This window comes from Motacilla alba, chromosome 9 (genome assembly GCF_015832195.1).
Source record: "Motacilla alba alba isolate MOTALB_02 chromosome 9, Motacilla_alba_V1.0_pri, whole genome shotgun sequence".
Lineage (NCBI taxonomy): Eukaryota > Metazoa > Chordata > Aves > Passeriformes > Motacillidae > Motacilla > Motacilla alba.
In genome coordinates, this window is record NC_052024.1 from 14,607,643 (window position 1) to 14,631,332 (window position 23,690).

General features: G+C 47.2%; 1 protein-coding gene across 4 annotated transcripts in view; it reads right to left on the minus strand.

The window, feature by feature from the left end:
- The window catches only part of LOC119704597 (interleukin 1 receptor accessory protein), a 51,776-nt gene extending 37,226 nt beyond the window's left edge, over positions 1-14,550 (minus strand). For 3 of the 4 annotated variants that reach the window (XM_038146071.1, XM_038146075.1, XM_038146076.1), the window contains exon 1: positions 14,293-14,550. The gene's annotated coding sequence lies outside the window, so the exon portion shown is untranslated. The other variant, XM_038146073.1, reaches the window with a different exon arrangement.
- Positions 14,551-23,690: the final 9,140 nt, after the last annotated feature.

The window sequence follows — 23,690 nt, forward strand, 5'->3', positions numbered from 1 at the left end:
AATTACTCAAAAATACTCCAGAACCCAGATAGCCTGAAACCTGTGATATCACCCCAAATAAAAAGGTCTTCCCACAGCAGTCCTGCGGTGACGCAGGAGAAGAGCATTGCATCCTGCTGCAGAGAGGGGTGGGTTTTGCAATGCCCTTAAGAACCTGACACCACAGGACTACAACCCACCCTGGTCTTGCCAGGAACAGAAGAGTTTTCTCAACCTTTCCCATCAACCTGCTTCTGTCTTTCGTGACAGGACAGAGCATGTTGCCATTTTTCCTGCCTGTGATGCAAGCCCAGTGGTGTCTGATGAACTTCTTGTGCAATTCTGTAGAACTACACCAGCTTCTGTGGCAAGACCCCAAAGAACCAGAGGTCAGGGAGTGCAAACCCAGGCTGCAGCAGAGGGCTTCACCCAACTGCATCCATCCAGTGCAAATAAAAATAAAAGGAGAATAAAATCAGTGAGCAGGAGAGCTTACCAGCTCAGAAATCACACTGCAGCTAGAAAGCAGGCAATAAGAGCAACCAGAAGGCAGCTGGAGAGCTCTGATACATCCTCAGCACTCCAGGAACTTCTCACGAGACCAATATACTCTGAGGTGCTCTTAATGCCTCCATAAATTAACATTTTAATAATAATTCATAGAGCAGTTAGGGAAAATGATCCATCACAGCCTTTGCTAGAATTTTTTTTAAGGAACTTAACTTGAAATGTTCACTTTGTTTCAAACCAGAAATTGTTCCCTTTTCCTTCCGGAGCACTTTTTTCTTCAAACTTTCACCTTCTGTCTACTGAGGAGCAAAGAAAAGTGAGGTGGGGGAAGCACAATCATGGAAGTGTCTCATGCTCTTAACATCAAAGTGGGTGGAAAGTCTAATTGTTTTTTAAATGATACTGGTCACAAGTGGCCTTTCTGTCAGAAAAAAACATGATTTTTATACAAAACACTATTTAATAAAACACCCTTGCCAAAGAGGCCTCAGCAAGGCATCATTCCCTCCTGCCTTTAGCAGCATGGACTCTGCAAAGCCCACGCACTTTACCAGCAATTATAAAACCAAAGACAGATGTCAAGTAATTAATGACGAGAACTGCACTCAAAGTAACTACTGCACACCTATTCTCAAAGACACTGTGCCAATTCTACAGAACAATGCTGCATTTTCCAGGAAAAATGCCTTTGTCCCTCCTAACCAGAAGCCTCGAGGGAGAGCTGATAGGTTTTTTGCTTTTCATGGAGAAGTCACACTACGGCCTGCAGAACAAAAGCGCCCTTTAGAACCTTGCCACTAAGTGCCCTGACTGAAAGGGAGTGTAAAATAAAGCAGTTTCTGAAAGAGGAAATAAATAATTTCAGCCCAAAGCACGTCTTGCATAGTATTTTCTTTCTGTAATTCTGTCCCAACTCAAAAGCATTTGAGAGCCCCAAAAAATGGGACACGGACAGGGGAAGGTTGGCAAAATCCAGAGTGGGCTAGCTTAGGAAACGCTTTGGTTCTGTGCCTCATGCACTTGGAGATGAAGGTTGATTGATGGGCTGCAGAGCAGAGTGGGTGCTCAGGAAAGGGGCTCAGCTCTCTGCTCCCAGCCACAGCATGCCCACAAGCCCTGGGTCCCTGCCTCATCCCACAGCAGCACTGGAGAAGGCTGCTCGCTGAGTTTGCTGGGTTTTCTTGTGGGGAAAAATAGATGCACAGTTCAAGTAAATTCAAAGAATCCAAAAGGCAGACAAAGGGCAGCCTGAAAAAGCAGCTGCAGAAAAGTAACATCGAAAACACTAATGGAAAATGGGAAAAGGCCCTTCAGCCCCCCAGGAAACACTTTTGCTTTTCAGTATGTGCAGGAGTAAGTCAGACAAAAGAAGGAATTACTGTAGCATAAATCATCTCGGTGACACTTAGCCAGGGCTTGCACAGTGTCTCTCTGCCCCTGCATCTCGTCCAGAGGCCACGTGGGCACTGCCTGGCACTGCCCTTTGCTGGGGTGTCCACAGTCCCACTCTGTCCTGCCCAAAGGGGAGCCCCTCCTGCACAGAACTGCTGAGTCCCAGGGACAGCCCTCCAGAGGAGCAGAATGTGACACCTAGGCAGAAAGCCAGGCCACAGCTTTTGGAAGTCCAGCCTTTACTGCCCAGGAGGAATAACCACATTCATGACAATTTGCATCCCCAGACAGCTCCCAGGAGCAGAGCAGCGAGGAATCCAGCAGCAGTTGGATGATGAGCACCAAAAGCAGCTCGCAGCACTCTCCCTGCTCTCGTGCATGCTACGCCACACTCATCACTTCAAACACAGGCACAGTGACCAGAGGACCCCAACGCTGTCCTTGGGAAAAAAAATTCACATCTCTCCTCAGGGCAGGGGGCCCAGTTTGTCTCGGCAGCAGCTCCCAAACAGCCAGGCACATTTCAGCAGGAATCAAGCAGAGCTGAAGCCTGCCCTGCAATCAGGGATGTCACAGGAGCCATAGGTGTGACCCAGTCACTGCATCTACTGGTGACACATCTATGGCAGGGACCTGCAAAATCAGTGCTGGAGTCACACGTGTGCCAGGGTAGCTGCACTCACCAGGCCATCGCATGCCTGACATCAGAGCAGGCTGAAAGGAATTTGTTCTGAAATATTTCTATTACAAAATAAATTTATGTCATCAGAACCACAGGAAATGCTGAAATTTGAGCAGCCTGAAAGCTTTTCACCAGCTAGAATCACAGCGGATATTATACACCTGCTTTTGCAGAGGGGAACAAGAATTAAACTAGTGGGAGTCAGATGGAAAGCTGTCCTGGTGAGAGGTGTCTCCTGTCACCAGCACAAAGGATTTTCTGCCTTGCTTGGTCAGACCTGGCCATTGGCACACAGCTTTACAGCCAGAGCTACTGAGTACCCTGAAGGACAAAAATAGCAAACCAAAACCAAACAACAAGAAAATCTGTGAATAGTCTTAACCAGTGTCTCAGCCAGCTCACTGCCAGCCAAGGACATGACACCAGGCATCCAAGGTGGCTCCCTTTGCCTGTCACCCACCATGGCCCCTCCCTGGCTTCCTGCCTGCACATCCAGGCCAAGGGCTGCAGCCTGATGGCTTTTTAATAAAGACATTTCACAAAATCCCCATCATGGAGATGAACAAGCTCAGCAGTGTGATGCTCCAGAGTCACCACAGGAGGTTATCCCAAGCTATTTCTCCTTCAACAGAGCAGCACAAATTGCAGAAGCAAGGCTGCCCTTCCAGGAGCACCAAGAGCTCCCCAGGGCAGAGCTGGCAGCAGCCTCCCCTCAAGCTCAGAGGCTTGGGGGAAAGTGTGGAGACTTTCATTCACAGTGAGTCATTCCTGGGAACTTCCTTGGTAGTGCAAGATTTGCCAGTGCCAGTGTTTGGAACATGGAGGTGAGATTTCCAGGCAGGGAATTTGTGATTTGCTACTGGCACTCACACACCATCTCCTGGCATCCTTTTGGCTCAGCAGATTTAATGCTAACAATGAGAATTCAGAGGAAGAAGGTGTTTTTTCACCCTCACAAAAGAAAGAAGTGCAATCTAGGCATGTGGAGAGAAATGGAGGGGGGGCTTAAAAATGTACCTGGAGAAATTTGTAATCCCCTGCTTCCCTTTGCAGTTCTCCTGGGGTCCTCTCAGGACTTGGAAAAGCAGAAATGCTACAGATTTTGCACACTGCTCTGCTGGAGTCCAGGGTGCCACTGATTATACTCTGCCACCAATTCAGCAGGCAGAGCACACTACATTTCATACATCGAAAATAAACGAGCTCCCTGTCACCTCTACAAAATGTGCACACCTGGACAAGTCAAATAAGCAGCTGGGATTATTGCCTAGAGATCTTTGGAATGGGCTGGAGAGGGGCAAGTAGAGCCACAGCTATAAAATCAAACAGCATGGATTACAAATGGGTCCACGCTGGCCACTGAGCAGCTCAAACACTAAGCTACAAGAGCACTTCTGTGCTCAAGCAAAAGGTACCCAGCTAAGATAGTCTATTTTTTATGTGTGAATAGCCAGGGAATGAAAAGTTTCCAACTGTGCTTCAAAGAGAGCTGAGATGTTCCATGAAGCCAGGCACAATGCTTCTATTTTGGACAGCTATGTTATAGTGAAGGGAGAGTTCTGAGAAACACACATGTATTGTGCTACCACAAGATAAACTGAGAAACCAATCTTTGCACAGAAAAAAAGGAAATCTGCAATCAGTGTGGTCCAAAGACCTGAGAAGACTTAAGAAATCCAAAGTGAGATCCCTCCTCACTGGAAAAGTTCCAATTAACCTTCGTGGAACACTCTGAGACATCTGACAACAAGCACTTCATTTATACATTCTGCCTCCTGACCTTTGTAATGGTTTTACAATGTAAGCAGCTCCACTACCCTCCCTAGGAGGTTGTTCCACTGCCCCAGTGGACACAGCAGCACATCCACACTGTGCATCAGATTGCACAGCAGCAGCCCCAAGCTAGCTCAGCACAAGTCTCTAAATCCAGAGAATACAATGCAAATTTGAGCAGCTTTTCAGATGGGCTTAATGCCTTTTTCAGGACAGGCCCAGGACTCTCAAACCCCCGAGCAGCTTTCCCAGGAGGTGTCTCCTTGCAAGCCCAGCCTGGTCCAACCAGTGCCCTGCAGCCCACTCCCCATCTCCCTGTCACACCAGGGGCTGCACCCAGCCCTGCTCAGCACCACCTGCAATAGGCTCTCGGTGTCAGAATCACCCCAAGAGTTTCTTTTCTTCAGTTCAAGCCCTGGCTGGCAGCTACATACTGCTCCTTCACTTCATCTCCTCCCCTCACAGCACTAAGTGCTTGAGCACCAGATTCCCAGGATGGCTGCTCCATATTCAGACAGCATCCCTCCCTTCTTGCTCCTCCAGAGAGGGACACAACAGGCAAAAATCCTCCAAGCACCACCACGCTCCAGAGCACATCAGTGTCTTTCGCTTCCCTTCCCAGGAATCTGCTTTGCTGTGATGCCACAAATTCCTCAGGCAGCTGCAGTGTCTCCAGCACTGCTACCAGGTTTACCCCTGCTGCTGCCAGTGGGGAAGCCCAGCTCTTCCTGAGGTATAGGAGAATGACTTCCTCAAGTGACTCAGGGTATCCTGGGATAAGCAACATATTCAAGGGTAAAAGCAAGTCAGATGAGTTTTTCTTTCTCAAGTTTGGGCCACACAGCATTTCCACACCTGGTACTTATATTAATCATGTTAATTTAATCCCATTTAACCTTATAAGTAAAAGCAAACAAGAATAAGACATCGAGATTCTTCAATCCCTGTCCTGCAGCTCAGACAGGCTGCTCCAAGTGTGCTTTATACATCAATCAATTTAAAGCAATATAAAAATAGAAAGCCCAGGAGCTACCAGCCTCCCCCAAGACAGCACTTCACTTAAAAGCAGTTCTCTGGAGGTCCTTCCAGCCCTCCACATTCCCAACCCACCCACTTGGTCCTCCTGGTGACTATCAGAACAGCTTTCTTTTGCATACCTGTCCCTTTCTGGCCAGCCTAGTACAGTTGCATTCTGCAAAGGGAACTAGAAAAAGCTGTGTACACACAGAAAAAAAGAGGAGAAGAGAAACAAGAGTGAGACAATCATTCACCTCCTGTGATGTGTATTCCTTTTGCTCCCCATGTCTCTAACATTTCCCTCTGCAAATATTTGGTTGCACCATCACAGGGAACTTGCTCAAGCTCTGCCCACATGGCCCCATCAGTGCATCTTGAAATTCAACCTTCAAACAACAGCACCCTGAAATTTGAAGTCCAAGAGCCTCCTGCCAAAAGTCTGCTCTGTGACCCACAGCACCTACACAGTGGGAAAGCTGAGATGGAGCTGCAGGCAGCAGTATGCCGTGACTGTCATCAGTATTAATTATTTGGGGAGAATATGATTGATCTCACAAGGGCAATGAATTCATTTCTCCAGCTGAATGACAAACAAAAGGCAATACATGCACTGCTGACATTTCAAAAGGCTACAAGGTGCAGAGACACAAGGAAATACTGCTATGCACTAAAGCCCTGCTGCAAAGGGCCAAAAATCTGAAAAGCCTCTGAAACTTTCATTTCTGAGCACCTTCAATGCCAAGAAGTAGATACCTTCATATTCTCCAATCTGTGCTGGCCTCAGCCCTGGGCTGGCTCCCATCTTTGCAGTGAGAGGAAGTAACTACTGAGTATCTTTGGGAAGTTGGTATCATGGTTTGACTCTGGCCCAATGCCAGGCACCCACAAAAGCTGCTCACTCACCCTCCTCTCCCGTGCCTCAGCTGGGCAGAGGAGAGAAGAAATTAATGAAGGGTTCATGAGTTTAGATAAGGACCAGGAAAAAAAAACATTCCAAGGGCAAAACAGGCTCAGCTTAGAGGTACAGAATGAATTTATCACTAGCAGAGCCAGAAGAGGATAATGAGAAGTAAAACAAAGCCCTTAAAACACTTTTTTCCCCCAACCCCTCCTTCCTTCCCACCAACAGCACAGGGAGATAAGGCATGGGAGTTTTTGGGTCTGTTTGTCTGAGATTCTCTTCCATTGCTCTGGAAGAGGAGTCCTTCCCCTGTGAGCCTGTGGGGTCCCTCCCACGGGAGACAGTTCTCCATGAACTTCTCCAGTGTGGGTCACTCTCACGAGCAGCAGTCCTGCCAAACCTGCTGCAATGTGTCCCTCCCATGGGCACACAGCCCTCCCCAAACTGCTGTGGCATGGGTCACTCTTCCATGGGGTGCAGTCCTGCAAGGACAGGCTGCTCCAGCCTGGAAGCTGGGCCCCCTCTCTCCGCTGGGTCTGCCACTGGAGCACAGTCTCCTCCAGGCATCCTCACACCTCCAGGCATCCACCTGCTCTGGCATGGGCACCTCCCTCAGGGGCTGTGGGTGGATCTCTGCTTCCCCCCTGGATCCCCAGGGGCTCAGCTGCTTCACCATGGTCTCACCAGGTCCTGCAGAGGATTCACGGCTCCAGCCCCTGGAGCACCTCCTCCCCTCCTTCTGCACTGACCTTGGTGTCTCCACGTTGTTTCTCTCACACGTCCTCACCTCTTCCTCTTCTCTGACTGGAAGAAAAACTGTGCCTGCCCCACTCTGTCTTGATCCTCCTCCCAAATACATTATCACAGAGGTGCCACCAACCTCTCCAATCGGCCCAGCCCTGGCCAGCAGCAGGTCCATCTTCAGAGCCACCAGGGACCAGCTCTGCCAGACATGGTGGAAGCCTCCAGAAGCTTCCCACAGAAGCCACCTCTGTGGCCCCCCATCACCACCAAAAACCAGGCCGTGCAAAAACCAACACAGTTGGGTTGAGTTTCTCTCCTGCTCTTTGACACTTCACGTCAGCAACTACAGAGCCATTGCACCTAACAGAAAAGGGGGCAAAAAAAATTTCTAAAGGGGAAACATTACCCTCCTGGACTATTCAACAGGGCTGAAATGCAAGGTACAGCTCCCCTGTGCAACGGGAGAAAAGGAAGACACGGCAAGCCTGGAGAAAAGCGTTTCTATCTCTCCATGGGGTCAGGAGTCTGTGTGTGTGAAACCTCCCAAGGGGACAGAGTTAACCAGGCTCCCAAAATTCCACATAGCAATATGAGAGAGGACAAGGAATGAGAAGAAAGGTAAATGCACTGGGGCTGTTTTTTCAAGAGAATGGATATGGGGGAAATCCCATCCCAGTCCATAGGGATGTTATTCCAGTGGAGTCTGCATTCTGTCCTACAGCCACCCCAACACACCAGCTCAAATGCAACCAGCATAATTTGCTAGAGTTAGACATTTTGGGATCCAGCAGCACATCTGTGTTCATCCAGAGAGGCTGGGTGCCCTCAAGAGCTCCGTAGCCTGCCAGCTGGGCAGCAACATCCTCCTCCCACTACCCAGATCCCTTCTTAAAAACAAGGGCTGGGAAGTATCTGTGCTTGAAGGAAGAGGGGCTATTTCTCAACAGAACAAATCCAATTATTTGTATTAGAGGGAATTTGCATGGCTCTTACTGACAAATTAAGTATTTTTTTACACATCTCAGAGCTTTGACTCAACAGATTGCTAATAAATTCATGTAGGTGGGGCTCTGGATGTAACTATGGTGGGAGGGAGGTGAGGTTTTACTTTTTGCAACAGGACTAACCTGAGAAAAAATAACTAGGAACTTGGACTCCTTACACTGCCATTTACTAGGCTCCTGTAAGTCTCTAAGGTTGAAGGTTTTAAAACAGTCTCTAGTTTAAGGTAGAAATATGAGTTTCTGGCTAATAAACATGAAATCTGTATATAGGCATCAATCACCAAATGCAGTGCATGAAAAATTGTAGTGCCTCCCCAATAATCAGGCATTAGAGGACTTATAAATGGCTGGCCCCTGAACTGAATGCATTAGTAGAGGCTTCTGAAATGTGTGCCTCTGTTTCCCCAGCTACATTTAGAACAGCCTCTCCCCATCTCACACCACAGCAGGGCATCTTAATATCTCTAAAGTGCTTAGAGATGCTGAGATGAAAGATAACATATGAGTGCAAAGTATGGATTAATTCCCTGAGCTCAACAGTCAGTGGAGCTGATGGGGCTAAAAGTAACACATACCCACCACAAAAAAACAGGGGTTCTGAGCCTATCTTAAATAGTAACTACTTAAGGAACAGGTCCCTTGGAACATGTAATTTTGGAGCTGATTAATTGGGCACATGGAGCCCCAGCAAGCAGAAAACAGAGAAATGCAATACACTACTATGAAAAATGGATGCTTTTCCAGAACGTCTTCAACCTGTTCCTATAGAATTTGGCTGTGGGATTTGAACTCATTTCAGTTAGAGCTGCTCACATTTTAGCAACCACCACATAAAGAACATGACCAAACATAATTTGGAAAGCTATTTCCGTTTCTGTTTGTTTTCATAAATTATTAAAAATCCAGTTTAAATAGTGCAAAGAAAACTTTAAATTGAGCAAGATAAGTTTTGGCATCCTTCCAAGTAGAAGGCAAACCCCAAAATGTTACTGCAAATCCAACAGATGGGCGTTATTTTTCACACTTTAAAATCTCATTCCTTTGCACTGAGATTAACTGTAATTAGCTCTTTATTTACATCTAAAACAAAAAGTAAAATGATAAAGGCAGCTATAACCACAACTCACAGGCAGAAAAAGGCCAAAATAGAGAAAACCAACAAAAATTCCCTCTGAGAAGAAAACATGTCTTTCTTGCCAAGCAGCATAATTGTTACAAATATACAGTAAAACAACTCCACAACATCCTGTCAGCACTAAGGATAAACATTTAAGTCACAGTCTTGCAAGCCTTTACACACAAATTGATCAAATACCTAAGAATCTTCCTCAGAACACTGGAAAAATCTCACATCCCTCTAAATAAACAGCATCAGGTCTAAGAGAGGCAAGATACTCCACTACACTTTTATTTCAGTAGTGCAAGGGATTAAAGAAAACTGTGAGGAAAACAAACAAACAAACAAGCAAACCCAGCAGCTCTCCCAGATAAAGAGAGAGGTATTAAAACCCACTCTTTTTTCTTTACTCTTTTTTAAATCCCTCTTCTAATTCTGATAACTCCTTGGCTTAGTAAAGCTGAAGAGGCTTCTTAAGTATTTGTGCAAGTGAATGATTCATGTTGTATCCTCGTGCTTCGGCTGCAGCACAGCAAAGCTGTCCAGGGAGCTGCATGGGGAGCCCAACTCCATCCTCTGAGCTGGCACTGCCAGGCTGCACCACGGAGCCCCCCCTGCACCCAGAGAGCCCCTGACCCACAGCCACCGCCAGCACTGCGAGGGTTAAACAGCTGAGCTCGCCCAGCCTGGCCCAAACAAGCTGTTAGCAATGAAAAAGAGTGAGTGGGCTTGAAGGCAGCCTCAAGTGCTTCAGAACCGACTGGAAACTCTGCCATGGCAGCTCAGGGTTCAGTGCCCGTGATGGACACGGGATGGGAGTGCTGGGCACGCAGGGCTCCTCCAGGCACGGCAGTGGGTCTCCTTCTGTGGGCACCTAGGGAGAGCTGGTAGCTCCTGACAGCCCTGCTCTGAGTGGGATTTCCAAGCTAATGGCTCTCTGGCACCTTCCTAGTGCTCCCAGGAGAAGGAGCCACCCACCACTTCCCTGATTGAGCCCAGGATTCATGGAAATGTCTTATTCTCTGCTGCAAATAGAGCCTGTAAGTTAACAGTCTCTTTTTGTTAACACATGTAAATGTAAAAAAGGCTCCATAAGAATCAATGTATCTTTTTCATCTAAGTATCAAGTCAACACATTAGAAGACAGAGTAGAGGGAGGGAGAGAAGAGGGAGGAAGAGAGAGGGAGATCCAAACGCCAGGGACCTTGAATCCACTCGCTGCAAAAGTTAAGGACTGAAATAATTCTCATTTACTCATATGAGAAAGTGAAGCTCTCACTTTCTCACTCTCCCCTTCTCTTTCCCTAACGCTCTCAGATACTTCTATCTTTAGCCAATTATCCTTGCTGTAATTTTCTTTAAATTGTAATTGGATAATCATCCAGACTCAGGGGAAACCTTTGTCAGAGGAATTCCTGGGGATATATTCCCATTTGATGAAACTGAGAGTTGTTAGGTTAACAAAGGACTGACTAAAGACATGATTCTTCACTTGTAGGGAAAATACTGTTTTACAAGCAACTATTTTTAGAGAACCCTGTAACAAAATACACACACTTGTACACTCATTTTTCTGTATTTTATTTTCTGTAAAATCAGACTCCAAAATTATGAATACCATCTTCTGTGCATGTGCATTATTGGGACCTCTGAGGCTGAACACAGTAAACACAGTGGCCAAGACTGAAATTCCCTAAAGGGCAGGCACCACTGAAGCAATTTCCCCAAAGCAGTTCCCTTCCTGCCCTCTCTCTGAGCTCATCTGGCTCAGGCGCGTGCAAAAGCCTCGCACAGACCAGCACTGTGGCTGAGAAACGTCAGATTAGCCCTCTGCCTGGCAAAAGCACTGCTGGGGGGAGCAATCCTAAAATACCTCCCAAAAGGAGAAGCTGCTTTGTTCCAGTTTAGCAGGGAATCTCAGCCGCACGTTTTGCTGATGGTGGAGCAGAACAAAGCAGCTACAAACCGTGGCTGGCAGAGCCCCACCTGCACACAGCCCCCAGCAGGGTGTGGAGAAGGGCATGGCACACCTGAGCCAGCTCTGCCCCCTTCTGCCTTGGCATCTGTCCCGCTGTGCCCAGCCAGAGATGCTCCAGCTCACCTCCAGGTACAGAGCTGCCCCCAGCCAGGCTGCAGCAGCCTGGCAGCGCACAGGACACAGGCTCTGCTCATGGGGGCACTGAAATCCATGAGCTGTGTCAAGAGAAAGAGAGGGGAGGAAGGAGGAGAGCAGAGCTGCACTGTAGAACGTGTTTTAGTTCCCAGATAACGCGGCGCTGTTCACAGATTTCAGCTTATATAGGCTTTTCCCTATTTCTATTTTTATTCCCAAAGCACTCCCCATTACTGTATGATAAGGAAAAAAAAAAAAAAAGGCATGAATGCATTCACATGCTGATATAATCTTCCCAAGTGTCCACCTGGCTAATGCAACCTGCGTTCTGAGAGCCAGGCTGGGGCACCTCCTCTCCCACACCACCAGTCACAAGGGCTTCATGGCAAGTTTTTGCAAGTCAGAATCTTGCGGAAATGGGAAGACACTTGACAAGAGAGGGGACCCAGGACACACAGGGAAAGAAATACGAATCATGTGCCTGCCAAAATAACCAACAGAGAAATACAAACAGAAGTGAGAAGAAGGAATAAAAACTCAAATTTTGGACTCTTATTCTGAAGGAATATAATTCATCCTCCCTAGAGCTGGCATCTGGTTCATGCAGGTCTTGAAGGAATAAGGCTAGGACAAAATCATTCTGCCTCATTCTTCCTGAATGCTTATTTTAGAGCTTAAAATTACAGCTCTGAGGCCAGCAGGGAGGCATTTCCCACACCTCCAAGTATCCAGGCTGCTACACCACTCCCCCTACCCTCTTAAGTCTCTCTTATCTATGTGTGCTTTGTGGTGCCAGGCATTTTTGGGTAGTGCTACCTGACCCTGGGGATGAGGCTGCTGGAACCCAGAGCAGGGCAGTACTGATCCCCACTGCACGTGCTCATGCTCAAATGCAGAACACCTGCACAGACCAGTGGAGTCTGGAAAGGGAGAGCCCAGAAGTGTTCATACACAAGCTTTCCTTCCACACCCTGGAGGGATCAGAGGACCTTGTGGACTCTGGGGAGGCATGGACAGGCATCAGCAAGCATCATATCAAATGCAGACACTTTGAACTCAAGCTAGAATCAGACACATGGAAAGCAATCCCAGGGCTGTGTGGATGCAGCTCTGCCTTGCACAGAGGCATGGAGGTAGACACACAAGCTCTCACCCCACAGCCCCTTCCTCCAGCTCCATGCAGCAGCTCCCACCTTCCCAGCTTAACATTTCCAGTCACTGCAGTGCCCTGCAGGCTTCCACCACCCCAAGTCCTCTCAGGCTTACTCTCCATGTCCCTCGTTATCCTACATCCTTAGCTGCTCCTCCAGACAAGGTGATCCCAGCAACAACACCGTGCCTGCTTCCAGGGAAGAATATCTGGGTTTTGGAGTTTAATCCTCTCTGCCTGCCCTCTCCTGCTCACCACAGGCAGGCAATGGAGACAGAAAGCAGAAGCCTTTCCAGCACCAAGCCTGCCCACCCGAGAGCCTGTGGGCTGAAAACAAGGGATGCCTTTCCTGCAAGGAATACAAGACAGCAAGTAAATCTTCCAGAGCTGCCAAAAGCAACCTGTTATAAATGATCCTCTAAGTTATGAGATATGGACTCTCCACAGCAGAGTTAATAAATAACACCTCACAATCCTTCTAGGTATGGAAGCCTATGCTGGGTGACACTTCTGCTTGCCTGAGAGGGGCACGGTTAAAAATGGAGCATCTGGAAAATAATACTTTTTAATTACAAAGGAGATAAGTGTTTTTATAAGACAAGGAGCTTGCTGCAATCTCACAAATCCAGAAGTGAAAAGCCTTTCCTAGGATAAAAAACTGAATGCATGGAACAAAATCCATCATTTTATAAGAAAAGAAAGATCTGTAAAGCCAACCAGAATTTTATCCAAGCACTATAACCAGCTATTCACAAAGCAGAGGTCACGATGAAAAGAGAGAGTGTGCATGTGAGAGGGCATTTATAATCCAGTTTTCTGTGACATCCTAAGGCCCCAAGATCAGGATTCTGTTGTGCCAAGCACTGTACAGGCACACTGCAAGAAACCAGCCCTGAGTGAGGAACAAGCACTGCCACTGTAACAGGGGAAAGCGACATTGGCACAGAAAAGGGACACCTGAAGTAGTGAAGCACTGATGGTTTCCTTTCCCCCCCCATCCAGTTTCCCTCCAGATACACCCCCCCCCAAAAAAAAAAAAACCAACCAGCTTCACATAAGGGGGCAGCTGCCCCCAACAAACACAGCAAAGGCCATCTTGCTGCCAGCATCTAATCGCTTCCAGTCTGTTTTCTTGGACATGTCTCTTCCACTTTATTTCCCAGCTACGGCTAAGCCTGACCCCTTCCTCTCCCCAGTTCCATTTCAGAGACCGGTTTGACAGCAGAGAGCAGGTATGGGAGGCTCAAGAATTTGCAATCCGGTGAAAATTAAAGTTGCATTTCTCAGCGCGTGTAGCGCACCAGCCAGGAACCCCCAGCTCTCCACGGCCCACGGGAGCGATTAAAGCGAATCCCTCCGCATGTCGGGGACCGGGGGCATCGCCAGCCCGGCTGCCGGAGCGGCGGAGACAAATCCGCGGTGCCGCGGCTCGGCTCGGTCCCCGCACACGGCGGGATCGCCGAGGGTCCCCCGAGGGTGCCCCGAGGTCCGCGGGGGTCCCGGGCCCCGCGGCGGCAGCGGCACCATCGCGCCCAGCCCCGCTCCGCTCCGCTCCCCCATCCGCGGCCGCGCACGCTCGCTGCCACCGTGCCCACCTGTCCTCCGTCGTTCGTGGCCGCCGGGCGCTGCTGCTCGGGCTCTCCCGAGCGGTTCCTCTTCTTTCTTCCCTGTCCCCCCCCGTGCCAGCCGAGGAGCGGGGGCCGCTGCCGGCTGCGCGGCGCCGCCGCCGCCCGGCTCCCCCCGCGCCGGGGCTGGAATCCGCCTCCTCCGACACAAACTTTCCCTTCGCGTGCGGGGAAGTTCACGGCCGGGGCGGGGCGGGACCGGCTCCCTTGTCCCTCGTCCCTGCTCCCGCCCACGCCTACAGACACACGGGCGTCCCCCGCGCCCCCCCAGGCAGCGCGGCTCACCTGAGGACGCGGGGAGCGCACAGCTGTGCCCGGCGCGCCGCGCTCTCCTCGCCTGCCTCCTCTCCTGCCTCCTCGCCGTCGTGTCCGATCGCGCCCCCGGGCTCCGCTCCGCCCCGCCCGCCCCTCTCCCCGCGGCCGCGCTCCGGAGGCGCTCGGGGCGGTCCCGCCGCGCTCGCTGCGGGGCAGCGGGGCCGGGGCCGGGGCCGGGCCGGGGCAGGGGCAGGCACAGGCACAGGCACAGCTCCGTCCCTCCGCAGCTGCCGGGCCGGGCCGGGCCGGGGGAGGCGGGGTGCGCGGGGCCACGGCTCCCTCTCCTGGCCGGAGCCGTCCTGCCGGCGGCAGCTGCTGGGGCCGGGAGGCACCCGGAGCCCTTGGAGCCGGCTCGGAGCCCTTGGACGCGTTCTGGACCCTTTCTGGGTGGAGCGGGCTGGCGGACACAGCCCTGCCGCTGCCGCAGCCCCGGAGCGCTCTGCGGGCCAGCTGCCCCCTAGAAAAGTAAAGTTTCCCATTCTCCTCTCTGGTGTCCTGGGATTCCTTCCTAGTAATTTCCTCCCGGGGCTCCCTGGACATTCTGATGCCACCTCGTCCCAGAGAAGTGGCACCGTTTTTGCTCTATTGCTGGCATAGATACAGCCTTGATGAGGCTGAAATTGTTGATGGATGAGGAGTGGGCACCTGAAACAGACTGCAAGGGCAGTGTCAGGGAGTCTGGGGAGTGGAATAAAAATCTGCAGAGATTTGGGCCAGCACCTGCTCCTGGAGAACGTGGCCAACGATTTTAAGTGCAGCCCCTAGTGTATAAGTGCCCTTGCCCAGGAAAGCTCATTGTCCTCTCAGGTTGGCCTGGAGTCTCTTCCATCCTGGCAGTGAGTAACCTGCCCTTATTGGTACTTTTATCACATCTTGGCAGGCTGACAGCAGAGAGAAATGGCTGGACACAAAGCCTGTAGTGCTGAGGAAAATCCTGTCTGCTCAGAGTGCTGCAGCGCTTCTTAGCGCTGTTGGCCACAACACCTGGAGTTCAACACCTCAGTTGTTATCCGCAGAAGGTGATTCCAGGATATCTAGGAGACCAAATTTCACCTCATCCCATGAAGCTCCTCTGCAACAAACCTGTCCTGGGGTGCAGGGTCTGGCCAAGTCATCAGAGCTGTTGATAGCCCCATCCCTCTGCAAGGCTGCATGAGGCACTGCTGCACACACAGCTGCTGGGAAAGGGGGTCCCTGCCCTCAGCAGCCCCACCACCTTTCTAAGGTGGGCACACCTAAAGCTCCCCCCCACCCTGGGGAACAGGAGCTGCAGCCTGGCTGTGCCACTGGCTGGGAAGGAGCTGTGGTGGGAAGCCAGTGCTGTTCCTGCAGCTCCAGCAGGAAAACTCTTCCTCCTGTACCTCTCTCTCCTTCCCTTCCCAGGGTTCTGGCACAGCAAAATTAGGCAGAAAGTTTCTTATCTCAGCAGCTTCTGTGTCCTGGTGGTGAATGCCCTTGAAAATCTGCCTACTTGGCTTGTGCTTAGAATCAGCTCTACTCAAGCCATCTCTAACCCAATTCCATCCAAATATTAAAGCAACTTGTTAATGCAGAGCTCTGTGAAGACTAATTTTCCCCACTCTAAGGGCAGATTGGGGCATATTTTGCTCCATGCAACCTGCACTGCTCCAGGACCCCATCTTGTCTGGAGCTACTTTAGGTGTCTGTATAACTTGGCTGCAATACTGAATATAGACAAAACTGGAATAGCAAGGCACATTTCATGAGCTGTATTTTCCAACATACTTACTGAGAAATATGTGCTTAAAATCGTCAGTTGAAATATGACAGTCCACTTTTCTCATAGAAGATGAAATAACGAAAGGGTTGCATATTTTAGTCATGATACCTAATGCAGCTGTGGGAGTGGCTCAGCTGTCTGGTGATTGTTACAAGAATTAAATAATAATAATAATAATATTAATAATTCCTTGTTCTACTTAATATCTGCCACCCATAGATACAGATCTGGGATAGGACATGTCATGATTCTTGTTTGGGAGGATCCAGGCACTGTTGCAATACTGGTAATGCAGGTTAACAGTCACCAACACACACACCCTGGGAAATTCATACTGTTGAGAACTCCAAGCCTGCCAGTGCAAATTAGGGTCTTTAGGCCAGGGTCATTAATTTTCTCTGATCTTGATGAACAGCCAGAATTCAACTTTAGACTTCATTGAAAGGCTCATAAAAAAGATTCAAGACCAAATTTCCAGAGATTGGTTAAAAGCTACAGCTGATGGCAAAGCCCCAAACTACACCTGCTTATTATGTTTTCATAGGAAAGGTTTCAAATCCTTTTGTTTATGGATTAAAAGAATCTAAAATTTCCTACTGTAAAATAAGGGTAATATTTCTCACTTGGGCTCAGTGTTGTCATAAGGATATTTCTGTATTGCTATTTTTTCTCCCATCCTCTCTCCACACTTGCACATGCTATTTCTGTGCAGGTTAAAATGCAGCACAGTTACACCCTAGAGTGAATTATACTATGTTTTGAAGAGCAATTCAGTAAATAAAAAACATTTTTAAGCTCAAAAAGGCAGCATTGTTGCACAATTTTTGGACAGGGAGCAAAGAGTAGCATTACTAAGTGAAACCACGGGGGGGACTTAAATAGCAGAGGAATGTGTTGGTGTTGAGCCAGGACACTGGAGCTTCTGGCATTGCAACTGCTGTGAAAATATTCCACAGACCTCCAGTAACAAGTGGCCAGAGGCTTTGTTTTGCTGCTGCTCTATTCCCGTAAGGCAATTTAAAGTTACAAACACAGGAGGATCCTGGATCATAGAGCCCAGTTCTCTGCTGTGCCAGGAACAATGTTGTTTATGGTCCTTTTCATGAAAGGACCATGCTCCGACTTTAAACAATTCTGTGGTTTTGCCTGTTACCCCTCTGTGAGGTTCTCCTAGGCTGTCCGTGTCCCTGCTGGTCAGGAACCCTTCCCCACATGTTCTGGCACCAGCACTGGCTCTCATTTCAGCAGCTGTTTTGCTCACTTCTCCTTACTCAGGTATTTTTATGGATATGGTCCTTGTCTGCCTTTCTCGCTGAGCTGTGGAGGACTGGCTTTTCAATCTTCTTTCCTAAATGACTCTCAGTTCACCTCAGACCTCTTCGCTCCATCTGCTGTGGTGTCAATTAATCTCAAAGTTCATGTGGGTTACCAAAAGTAGTTAGAGTATTAAATGGGAGGAGGTCTCACTGATGCTTCATACACTGAAATTAAAGTCCCCATTTCTCACTGAAATATCTCACCTGGTAATCCCAAGATTGCACTTATCTTTCTGCAAATAAGCTGTAGTGGTGACCTCATATTTCTCCTTCATTTTTACTTGCAATACTAAGTTCCCAGCCTCGATCAGAGACTTGTTACTATTCCCTCATCAGTTCCCAATTCCCTTGTTTTTGTCCCAACTCTCAGCCTGCACAGAGTTTTCTGATTTGTTTGTTCTTAGCCAGCATTTCTGATACTGGGAGATCAAGGTAGTTTCATAACCTCTAAAAGACATGTTCTTGCTTGTTACTCACACCCACCTAACCCATTTTTCCTCCTTCCTAGTTCAGGAAATAAGCCCTAGACTACATATAATTATAGTCTGTGCAGTTATAAATGAACGTGCCTTCTGTGTTTGACACCTACCTTTTAACTGGCATTGAGAGGAGCACGCCTGATAACCTAAGATAAAGGACACAGGGAAGATGGGAGGATGACAGATATTTCTGACATAGCAGCACATGGACCTCCCATCTGCTTCTGTGAAGGGAGCTGATGTTACCCACACATGGAGCTGAATATTTTCTGCTGAGACCATTTTGCAGCGAGGAACCTGTGCCTGGCTGAGCAGGCAGGCATGGCTTTCAGGCAGGTATGAACTGCACGTTCACCAAAATGCACGAGGAGGCACATGTGTCAGGTGAGCCTGGCTGACAGAGATTGTGTATTCTCTGCTGTATCGACCATGCCCAAGCCAGGTCTTGGATCTCACTGCCCAGTGAGGCATTTTGGGTGAACCTCTGTAAGAGCCCTGCACAATGAGGAGGATTGGAAGCACAGCTTCGTTATGAGTTCATCTTGTTTATTCCTGAGGATGTAGCAAATAGCTTTTGTCTATGTTAATGTGCTAAATATCCTTAGTGTCTCTTCCTCTGTGTTACTACAGTGGTAGGACTGCTAATGCAAATGGTTCTTAAATGGAAACTTGACCTTATATGACTTGCATCCAAGTCCATTTAAATCTCTGTCACACATGTTTTGATACAGCCTAAGGCCAGAGATATTTCCAGTCCTATGAGTCGGTGTTTCATACAGACTAAAGCTGTTTCAAAGCAGTGGTGAAGAGGAATATCTTCTCATCCTACTGAAGGCTTTGGCTTTTGGCAGGTGTCTGACCCACAAGTACACACACGTTGGACACCGTTTGTGCTTAGGATGCCTGAACATCCTTTTGCACAGTGTATTCAAACACACCAAATTTGTGTAAATTGCCTGACTGTGGAGGTTGCAGGAACACTTAAACTGGGTTGGCATTTCTGTTGGGCAAGACCAGCATCTGTCTCAGTCAATCTTTGAAGAAAGCCGCTAGCCTGGCCATTAATTAGGCTGCAGTTTACCTCGCTTGCTCAGTCATGCCAGTGAGAAGTGGCAGGCTGTCAGCAGATTAATAAAGCTAGATAGGCTGAATGCAGCCTTGCCATCAAGGCAATTCCCTACTGATGGGCATTTCTACAGGGAGTGGTCTCTGGAGATGATTTCAAACTCCTGGCTTCTCTGGCTGATGGTTTGCTGACACCACTGCAGAAGGGAAAAGGCACTGAATTAACACATTGTCTTTCCTGGGTAAATGGAGCCAATTAAAAGAACTTAAAAAAGCAAGGAAAAGCTTAATACAGTGTTTTTTTATCCTTCCTATTTGTAAGAGTACCTCCTGTCTTGACATAGGTTTATACAGGTGGTTTGATGCTTTAATAATTTTTCAACAGTCTTTTTTTTCTGAACAAAACCCAACTTCTCTGGATAACTGTCTGATAATAAACTGCAATGGTTAAGGAAAAAAAAAGAGAGCATCAGGTGTGGTAAATGAAAAAAATTCCATTAGCATATTCCAAAATCTTATTATTATAGTCAATAACAGTTTGTTTTCCCCTAAAAATGCAAGATCATTCTGCAGAATTACTTTTAAAATCTTTGCTTTCACTTCAGCAGTGATGAAGCAACATTAACCTTTAGACTCTGAGTTTATCTGTGCATATGTTAAGAATTTCTTAAGGAAAACAATTCTTTTGTGCAGCTCATAAAAAGATTACACAAGCAACGGAAGATTTTAGGAGCAAACTCAAGAAATTGCAGAAAACCTTATACAGTGATTGGAAAGGGCAGCTGCAGGTTAGCCAGACCTTGATGAAGGGAGAAGCTGTTACTTGCCAAAATCGGGAATTCCTCTGTAACAGGCTGGCATGATTTAACCAAAGGGCAGGACCCTCTGCTCCTGTTAATCAGCACTGCTAATGGAGATGTAGCAGTTCACACTGGTGGAGGTTTTTGGCAATGCTGATTGCTCTGGTTAGGCAGAATACCCATCTGCACAGAGAGTGATTTCTGGCATCCTTGCAGCTCTTTTCCCAGGTCAGTGTATTTCCAGGCATTTGAAAGTTCCTTTCTCTTAATAGCTGCTATCCATCCTTATAAAAATGAGGATAACAGATGAAGCAGAATGACCAGTTTTGCTCTACCTCTATTGACCTCACTGGATTTACATTAGAGAGGATTCTGGAGTAATAAATTTGCATTTGCACAATTACTAGGAACGTGCTGTAATTCCTCCCGCCCTGACTGCTATTGATTCCCAGGTGCCAGATCAGTGCAAGACAGCCCTGTGCCACTGCAAAGGTGCAACAAATATTGTTAGCCTCCCAGGATAAAACAAGCCTGGACAAAGGTTTTTGAAGGAATGGGTAAGCCACAGGAATATTTCATTAGTTTTGTGGATGGTGTTCAAAGAACAGCTGTAAAGGCAAGCAGAGGAAGTATTCAATTTATGTGGAGAATGATGACAGGCTGCTGCCTGCATGTGTGGGTAAAACCTCCAGCTCTCACAGGAATGTGGGCATCTTGAGGAAAACACTTCGTTTAGGGCAGTAAATTACTGCTATGCAACTTGACAAAAAAAGACTGAATTAAGTCAATGGAAATTGGATGGATATACAGGCAGCCTTACTCCACAAGCCATGCTTATGGAAACTTCTTTTTTTTGGAAGCAGATCTCCCACCTGCCTCTTCCTTATGAAATGAGAGATCTTAAAGATCACTGAAGAGGAGGGAATCAAGAGCAACGCATTTGTTAGCAAGTCATAAATTTGCAGGGAGAAAGCGCGGGGAGCAGAAAAAGAATGAACTCGAATTTCACAAGGGCGAGAGGCGCCCTCGAAGCCCAGCAGTTGCTCGGCTCATGGCACAGAGCCATCAGCTGGGAGATGCAAAGTCGCAGAGCAGCATCTGACAATGAAGTTCACAAGTCGTTAACCAGCAATGTAAAGATGTTCTCGGCAGGCTGCGAGTGAAACGACCTCCCAGGTTTAACACTTAGTCTTCATAATATGCCAGAGACATTTCTGAAGAGAGTAATTGGCCAAAAGGAAATGAACAATAAACCCTATGATGGAAGTCAATGCTCCTGAGAACTTTTAATTTTTTTCAGTTAACATTCTCTGTATTGCTATTTCTCTGTATGTAGCATGGATGAAAGATCCCGGGTGAGCTGGAATCCTCTGCCCACCCTGAGAAGGCTGAACTTAGAGGACATTTCAAATCAAGGTTGTTCATCCTGGTAAACATAAAATCTTCATCTGATCTGAAACAAAAGGTGTCCTTTCATGTTTGAGCCACTCAACTTTTTTTTAAACCACTTAAAATACTTCAGATTTGCATTTTTTTCTTTAAGATTTTGACTTCTATTTCAAGCACATTAAAATTCTCCCCTCCACTCCTTTTTAGTCAAAACTCTTCACTGAATTCTTCTTCAGTTTATAAATAGTTTTGGTCCCTCTAAACCATCATTTTTATGACTTTCATATTTCTGGAAAAAAAGGCACTGCTATTATTAGTCATCTACAGTCTTCAAGACATTACCCAAAGTATTGTCAAACAACTGCTGTTCCACTATTGCTGGGAGAACACCCTATTAAATGGATGGGGGTTTTTCTTTGGCCAGTCACTTCAGACAGGTTTCTCAACCCACAGCTGTGAAATCAGCTAGCAAACTGAGGTTGAAAAATACCCTTGGAGGAAATTTCCAGTTTGTTCTCACATGGCTGTGTGCTCCCAGTAGCCTTTTGCCTGAGCCCAAGCCACCATGCTGAGGTTCATCAAGAACTTCACCTGTCCATGTGGATGGGGAATGTGTGTGAGATCCCACCCTACTGGACAAGTGCATTGGATTGGGCTGAATTAAGTCAGAAAAATATCATGTACTGGTGCTACATTATAACACAGGAAATTTGGTGTTCTAGATGTCAACACAGGTTCATTGGGAGGGAGCTGTTCATAAATAAGGTGTGACTCCCCATTACTTTTCAGATATATCCATGGGTAACGTCTGGTTGGTTCTTTCCTTTAGCTCCACTTTTCTGCTCTTGCCACACCTGAGATACAATTACAGCCTGTGTTACCAGTACTTAAGTCAGGTTTAAAGTACAATTTTTAGCACATCTATTGAAATTAAAGTTCTCCTATGCAAAGAGTAATAAGAGAAAAGGTAATAGAAAGCAAATGTTACCTGGCAAGCCAGGTAAATAACTTCAAATCTGGAATTCCTTGTGAGGAAAAATATGGGGCTGTAACTCTTCCATTCTCCATGAGCACTCTGCTCTGCTGGTGAAAAGATATTTCCTTAAGCTTTTTATCTGGTGAAATCACCTAACCTATCCTTTTCAGACATGGAATTTTTCTGCTCACACATGCTGTCAGTTGTTCTGTGAGGTTATTTCTCATGCAAACCAAAATAGTTCCTGATTTAAAATGTTCCTCAACCTGACTGTTCACATGATAAATGACATAATGGAGTCGCATTCGTTAGCACCAGAAGCAAACTCCAAAATAGAAGCAGACAATTACTAAACAAACATTCTGTAATTATCTTTTCTTTCCTGACCAGCTGAACGATGAAGAAAGCAGCAATGTGTAGAGCTCATGATTAGAGCTGGTCATTTAGGCAAGAAAAAATATCGGACTCTGGTGCATTTCATCAATCAGAACGTGGAGGGAGCTGGTTTCAGCCGATGGGACCAATATTGTGGTGGATGTTGATCATTTTCCCAATGTTGCCTCCCACTGACTTCTCTTTTCGTATTTTTAATCTGTCTCCTAAATCACTTCATGCAGCTGTCTCTGGCTTATTTTCTTCTGTCTCGCATTAATAATTAATTCCATTGCTTTTGGTATGCCCTTGACCTTCAGCCACTTCCAACACTTTGATATAAATCTTTGGATGTATTGCATTATGTATTCCATTATACATGTTTGAATACTACATGGAGGGGTCCACATGCTGGCCTGTCCTCATAAGAATTGCAAGAGTCTTTTACAGACCTTTTTTATTACTTCTTTGGTGCTCATGAGTCCATTATCTGGCAAAATAACAGTCTTATTCTGAAGCACACCACTATTTCAATTACAGAATGATCATAATTAGACTCTCTGCTCATTAGGACTTCATTGCTTCATCTACACATGGGGACCTGTATAAATCTTAATTAAAAGGAGAAGAATTGCTTGTTGTTTAAACATGAGTTTAACATTAAATAGGAATCTGCAAATTAAGGAAAAGTTTAAGTGCTCTTTTACGTATAGGTAAGGCAATACTTACTGAGGACTTGCCCAAACAGAATAAGTGTTCCAGATGTTCAAAGCAGAACAGCTGTGGGATTTGTTGGGGATTCAAGGAAGGCTCAGGGCAGTTCCTGCCTGATGTACTGTTGGGTCCCTTCCACCCGCTGGTAAAGCCACACCCTGCCTGGCAGTAGAGGGGCAGAGAGTTTGGTTTCTTTCAGATTAAATGTTAGGAAGAAATTCTTTACTGTGAGGGTGGTGAGAAGCTGGCACAGGTTGCCAGGAGAAGTTTTGGATGCCCCATACCTGGAAGGGGTCAAGGCCAGGTTTGATGGGGCTCTGAGCAACCTGGTCTAGTGAAGGGTGTCCCTGCCCATGGCAGAGGTGTTGGAACTGGATGATCTTTAAGATCTTTTCCTACCCAAACCATTCCATGATTCTTAATATGCCATTCTGGCAAACATTTAATTTGTTGAATGAAGAAGCAGTTTCTTTCGATGTGAAGCAAAAATTGTCACTGGGGAATATCTTGAAGGGG